The sequence below is a fragment of the Vanellus vanellus genome (assembly GCF_965231255.1).
Source record: "Vanellus vanellus genome assembly, chromosome: 2".
Lineage (NCBI taxonomy): Eukaryota > Metazoa > Chordata > Aves > Charadriiformes > Charadriidae > Vanellus > Vanellus vanellus.
Genome location: NC_138906.1, coordinates 157,974,211 through 157,980,943, shown reverse-complemented (window position 1 = coordinate 157,980,943; position 6,733 = coordinate 157,974,211).

The window sequence follows — 6,733 nt, the reverse complement described above, 5'->3', positions numbered from 1 at the left end:
ACTATTCCTGCTTGTAGACATGTTGCATTGAAAAACTCTTCCCACCACTAGCTCGTGTGTAGGAATGCACTCACTCGGGGCCAGCAGAAAGTAAGAAGGCAGGAAGGACCTCCTGTAATCTCTGCATGTTTTGCATCCTGCTAAAGTTGCACACATCTGTGTACTGAGCAGACAAAAAAATAGAAGACTATTATGTGGCCCAGACAGGTTTACTCGGAGTCTGGTGGAGTCAGGAGTATTGCAATCCACGTGATAAAACTGCTACAAAATGTTATAATCAAAGGCTTGGAAAGAAGATGAAGGGGAGAGAGAACGAAACTGTCATTACCCGCTATTTTGACTGTTGAATCTGGACTATTCATAGTAACACACCGAGTGTGTCTACCCAATTGCAGTAACGAGTGACAGCTGACTACTTAGCAATTAGGTTTTCCTTCCCCACCTCTGAAATTAAGGTCATAACCTTTTCTATTTACTTTTGGGATGTGGTAAATTAGAGCTTTGGCTTCATTACAAAAATTAATTAAAACAGTCACACAATGGCACCATTCATCGCTGTGCTTGTCCCTCCCTGCAGTATGTCCTCATGTCAGCTCGCTTTGGTTTTAGTCCCAAATTCCAGTACGTGCTAGTCTGCCTGTATTATTTGGATCAGTAGACTAGATTTTTCTTGTTGTCCATCTTCTTTGCTTCATTGGAAGGGCTCCTCTTGTTTCTAACTCTTCTGTTTCTTTTTTCGAAGAAACTACGCTAGCAGGCTCGCAGCATGATCTGATCTCCCCAAAATGCTTTCTGGCCACGGACTTTGCAGCAGAACTTGGACTCACAGCAGAAACCTCTACCTAACAATGTCTCCTTACTGACATCCCAGGTGTCTAGGTCTGGAAAAGAGGGTTAGCGTTCAAGTTGTTTTCATCAGAATTTAAAAAATTAAACATAACTAAAGAGACAGGGGCGAAAAAAGCAAAAAGCCTGACTACTCCACACTTACACAGAGTTGGAAGTCTGCCCATTGAAACACGTTTCATTTTTTTTTAATACATTTTCTTTTTTTTTTCTAAACCATTTCTTTGTGAATGTAATGCTTGTTTTAAAAGCTGGATTTATGGACTGGCAAAATATAATGTTTTCTTTTATAGGAGAAAGTGTTGCATTATGTTTCACATGACCATGTCCTGAGGTGGTTCAACACACTGAGTTTGGTGCGTACCAATAAATACGGATCTCAGAGATTTCAGGAATGGTGACCTACTAAAAATTGTTGCTTGATGGGAAGTACAGAAGAATTCAGATCCATTTTATATCACACCTAAAGGGAGAAATGGCTGACACAGTCTTGGACTAATGTACGTGCTGGAGGTAGAGCCCAACAGGCAACTTTGATATATATGTGTAATTATACTGAAGTCAAAGTTGATGTTGCTTTAAAGAAGAGAACATGAACTATTTGCAAAAGTGACACCTCTTACAGGCTTTACTTTTTCAGAGCGTTTAAGCATGTATGTAACTGCAAGCATAACCTGACTTTTTTTTTTTTTTTAACTTACTGCTTGTCTACACAGGTGCATTCAGGAAATTTTATCCAAATTAATTTAGGGTGTGACTTTAAGATGCATCAGCTAAACAGCTTTAAAATGTGGAAGCAAGGCCAGTTTTTGTGGAGTGAATGTGTCCATGCCAGAACTTGATATAAGGTAATAAAGCCAGTTTGAAAGAGGGTTCAGATCAACAGTTCTGGACATTTAAACCTGTGTTGGCTGTAGATGAGAAACAAGAAAGTCTCTCCTGCGGAATGAGCATGGGAACGGTTATACAGGCTGCCCCTTCTTCATGGAACATAAAAGGCGAGGTCCTCCTCGAGGCTAATATAATCTTTCTGTGTAGGTTTAGTTCTCAAACAAATCGGGTCCCTGCGTGACCCGTCATATGGCTGCCTCAGCTCCGGTCCCGGTGGCACAGGACGGCGTAGTGAGGAGGCCACGGCTGAGGGGCGAGTGTGGAAATAACGCTATTGGTTCTACTGTGGACTGGCACAGGATGAAAGCGCCCACGTAACCTCAACTACAGGGACCCACTGGCCATTTATTGAGGTTCACCACGCAAGAGTTTTAAGAGCGATGACAGGAGCGTTGCTTGGAAGGAGGTGATAGACCCAAGTGCCTTTTCTGAATCTACCAGCGTGAGAAGGCAAATGTGAGCAAGAACGATTCACTACCAAAAAATGTGGCCTACCTGTAAAGCCCTTGAAATCACACACAAACCCTGATTCTCAGCTTTTGTGCCTCGTGCACAGAGATAGCTGGGGGAAGGACCCTTTTTTTTTGGCTTGTTGGAGAGGGTGGAAGTGGAAGACGAATTTAGACTCTTAAAAACAAGCACCTTGTCCTCTATGTGCTCTGAATGAATGACATCCTGTGTTAGATTTTGCTGAAAATGTTTTGGGTTTTTTTTTTGTGCTTCTGAGGAAAGCTTACAGCCGAAAATGAGACTGCATTGACATTTTGCTGCAGAGTTGTTGCCTGTAGGTAGGCTTTAGATGGAGCTGTTCTATGGAAATCAATCCCGGTAAAGCAATAGCAGCTGTTATTTTGCCAGCAAGCAGCAAGCAGAAATGATTGCAGAGGTACCCCCACTACAGCAATGCTACTTGGTCATTTAAAAACAATTTGGGACATAAAAATAACCCGAATAAAGCTGGAGACCCAAAATGTTGTTATTTCCCATGTTCTGAAACCAGAGGCAGTAAACACCTGCTCCTGAAAAAAAGTGAATTCTCCCCCGCCAGGTCCCCACCTGCTCTGTGACCAATGAATAATTAAACCTTCTTAGATAGAATACAGATTTTTCACTAGTGATAAGAAGGGATCACTAGTTAACATTTGTAATGCTGTTGGGATGGCTGGCTCACATGGATGCTCTTGGGTTTGCTCCATTTTTCGTCAATTCCTTTTGTCATCTTTCTGGCTGCATTGCCTGCTACCTTACTTTTCCATCCAATTAGGCATCGTGAAGTGAGCTCATCTGCTTTTCTGGACAAAGCAGGATTGTACCTGGTGAGCACCTTGAGAACCGAAGGAAATCATGTCAGGGACTCTGTCTTTTGGAAGTTCTTGGGCTCTTTTGTCTCAATCTATAAAGAGGAAAACACCATCATCCTGCAAAATGTAAATCATTATCAGAAAGCCTCAAACAGGGACAGAATGCTGGTTCCATAAAAAAAAAAAAAAGTATACATTTGTTTTTCAAGTTTATTAATATATGTTACAAAGGCTTGAGGATGAAAGATTCTGTGGCAGTATAATGGAGTATTATAATATTAATTTCCATCAATTTCTTAAAGAGATAATTCAATTAAATAGTTCAGCCTTTAGCAACCTTTTTTTTTAAAATCATATCTCTTTTTGAACTGTCAACCACTTGAAGGAACAGCCCTTGATTCTTTCTTGATTGTACGCTAGATGAGGCAATTTTTCCTTGGGGAATAACATTAGCTAAATTAGGAACACTGTAATTTAAAGGTGATTAAGTACCTTTTGTGATTGTTGTTCTGTGACTTCAATCTGATAACACTTAAGTGCATGTGTAATCTAGTCTTCCACGGGGCTACTCACATTCACAAGTGGGCTTAAATCTTTGCAAGATCAGGACCTAAATAAGCACCACAGTTAAACGGTTTACAGCACATTGACAGAGTATGTATTTGTCCTGATTGCAATGACATTTCACACTCGTGCTTGCTGCAAAACCACTCAAAACACTTTTAAACATTGGGATTTCCATTTTACAGCAGAAAGCTGTATGTGGACGGAATGTGAACGGAATGTGAACGGATACGTTCTGGTCATAAGGCGAGTCCGGGGAGCAGGCTGCGGACTCCTGACCCTCAGGGATTTGTGCCCTGGTTCCCCGCGGCTGTACTTTGTGCCTTGCTGCTCCCACGGCAGGAACAATCCAGGCCAGGCAAAGCGACCAAGTCATTGCTCAACCTGCCCACTATATCTCTGGAGAAATTCTTTCTTAACCATCAGCCTTCTTGCGGTTTCAGCGGAATAGGCTTCTCGTCAGCAGAGCGCCTGAGGTGCCGAAGGATGTCAGAACATGGGCTACTATTGCGCCCTTGACAAATTTTAAGGTTGACATCTGTTGGGGGTTGCTGTGTAAGATGCACTCAGCCATCCCACCATCAAGAAGTGGTGCTGGCACTGGCCCATGCACCAGGATATTTTACAGAATGTCATCACTTGGTAATGAAACGTTCCCCGGTAACGATGGCTCACAAACACAGAAATAGTCTTTGCCCATAATAAAGTTTTGCAAATAATGCTGGCAGGAAGTGATTTGTGAGGAATCAATCAAGCAGATCCCAGAAATAACGTGACAGATGGTAACCCGACGTTACCGCAACATCACCAAACTACTTTTTACTCGCACTTTAAACAACAATTTGGACTCAGGTTGTTAAAGAAAAATGTTAACTCTCACTCTACAGCTGGTTGAATTGTCATCCTGCAGAAAATTCTATCATTAAAAGTCACTAAAATGCAGAATAAAATCAAAAGTCTGAAATTTCCTTCAATGCAATAGAAAAAAAAAATCTTTCTGTTGCCAAGACCCTATTTTGATGGCTTTAAGTCATATGCCCTTGCTTTATTTTTAGCCATGTTATGCTATAAACAAAAAAAAATTTAAAATATAAAATTAACAAACTCATTATTCTAATACATACTATGAAACTTTAACTAAATAAGCTTTGAACGAAAAAATACTGGCAAGTAAGTAATACATTTCTGTTTGCAGTGTTTGATTTTTTGTCCTATGAATATGAAGTTTGTTGAAATCATCATGTCTCCATTTTTCATGACCTAGCACCTTCTGACGGTTCCACCTGAACAGTTTTGGTAAGGTCTCTCTAGATTGTGACTGGGTGCACTGGAGTTACGGTGGTTCAGCAAGTTACTCATCATAACCAGCAATATGCACCATTTCTCCTTTCAAATTTGCAAGGTAAAAACCCATTTTCTTACAGTGTATGCCTGATTTACTTGTTATAATTTATTGAGGCTTGAAATGCTCATTTCATTTTTCCGTTGTATACCCGGGTGCTATTTCATCACTGGATGAAGACTCGTTGCTTAGTACAGAGCAGACAGCCCTGGTTTATTACCTAAAGTATTCACACAGTCCTTAAACAACAGCCCTTTCACTACAGGAGATCTTTCTCCCTCCTGCCCCATGTGCACTGTGCGCTCTGCAACCTTTTATGTTGGAAATTGTCATTCCCAGAAAGGAGGTTAACCAAAATACTGCTTGTGCTAAAACGAGGACCACCCCAGAAATGGAGTGGCTGAAGAAAGCAAAGTAGGTCACCACCCTTCGCTGCCGAATTGCTGGATGTGACTCTGTCCCAGGGGACCGCTGTCACGCTGCTTACGTGATGGCACCAGAAGCTCTGCGTCTGATGAGCAGGTGTTGTTATCACAAGTCGCTGGGGACATTTGCTGGGCTCCTCTTTGGCAGTGAGGGTCAGACAGAGCCACAAAACCCATCACTTGGTCAGACCTGGGTGGGTGGTTCCTCCCTGCAATGAAGTAGGGAAAAGCAGAGGGGAAATTGCTGCGGCAGCTGGAGCTGCCATGGCCCCGCTGGAGGCAGGGCCCCTCTCCAGCCTTTTCCTTCAGCGTGGGATTCACACGGAGAACAGACTCCATCACACACCTCTACCTAAAAAATGAAATGAAATACTGAAATGAAGCAAAATGAAATGAAATGCTGAAAAGAAGCAAAATATGATGGCGCGCATACTGGCCCTTTCAGGCAAAGTTTGTGGGATGACAGATTTCATAACTTTCTAATTTTAATAACTCAAATTTCTAAACTTCCCTCTCAGTCGCGGTTGCGCATCTACCTCTGTGTGTGTGTGTATATATGAACACAGACACTCCTTCCTCCCCCCAGTCCAGGGTCTAAGGCTTAATCTTCCAAACTAACATTTTCCCGGTTCTACACCTGGTGGTTACCAAACCTCGCGGCGATGCTGCCCGCTTTCCCGGGAGCGGGGCTCTCCAGGGGTGTGCAGGGACAGGGCCTTTAGACCCCAGCGCCCCGAAACAGGCAGGCAGTGCACTGGAGAGTCTCGGGGACCCTCAGGCTGCCGGTGTCCCCCCATGAAGTACAGGCAGCAGCACCGGCGGGACATGAGCCATAGCCTCTGGGTGGGTATAAATACATCATTTTGATCGCAATGTTTTGCAAAATTTGGCGCAATGTGAAAACTGAATTACTTTAAAAAAAAACAAAAAACAAAACAAACAAAAACCACCTATGTTTTATATAACTTCGGCTGAAATACCGTCTTGCACGCGTGGGACAGGGTATCTATAGAGCCGCTCGCAACCTGCGGCTAAAGCCGCCGCGGGCTGCGCCGCGCCAGGGCCGGGTCTGCCGCTGCCCGCGACTTCGCCGGTCGCTGTGGCCGCGGGTGTCCTCCCTCGGTGGGCTGAGGCAGATGCTTTTCGCCAGAAACAGCCCCATTTTGGCAACGACGCCGCTGAACGCCACCAAAAGCCCAGTCTCCCCCGCCGAGCGCCCGACACCCGGGGCGGGGCCGCCCCCAGCGGCGGGACCCGGCGCCCCGCGGACGCGAACCTGCCACCCCTCCGCCCACCGCCCGCGCGGGACCAACCAGCGGCCGCGCGGGTGACGCGGCGGGGCGGGGCCGGGGCGGGGCCGCCGG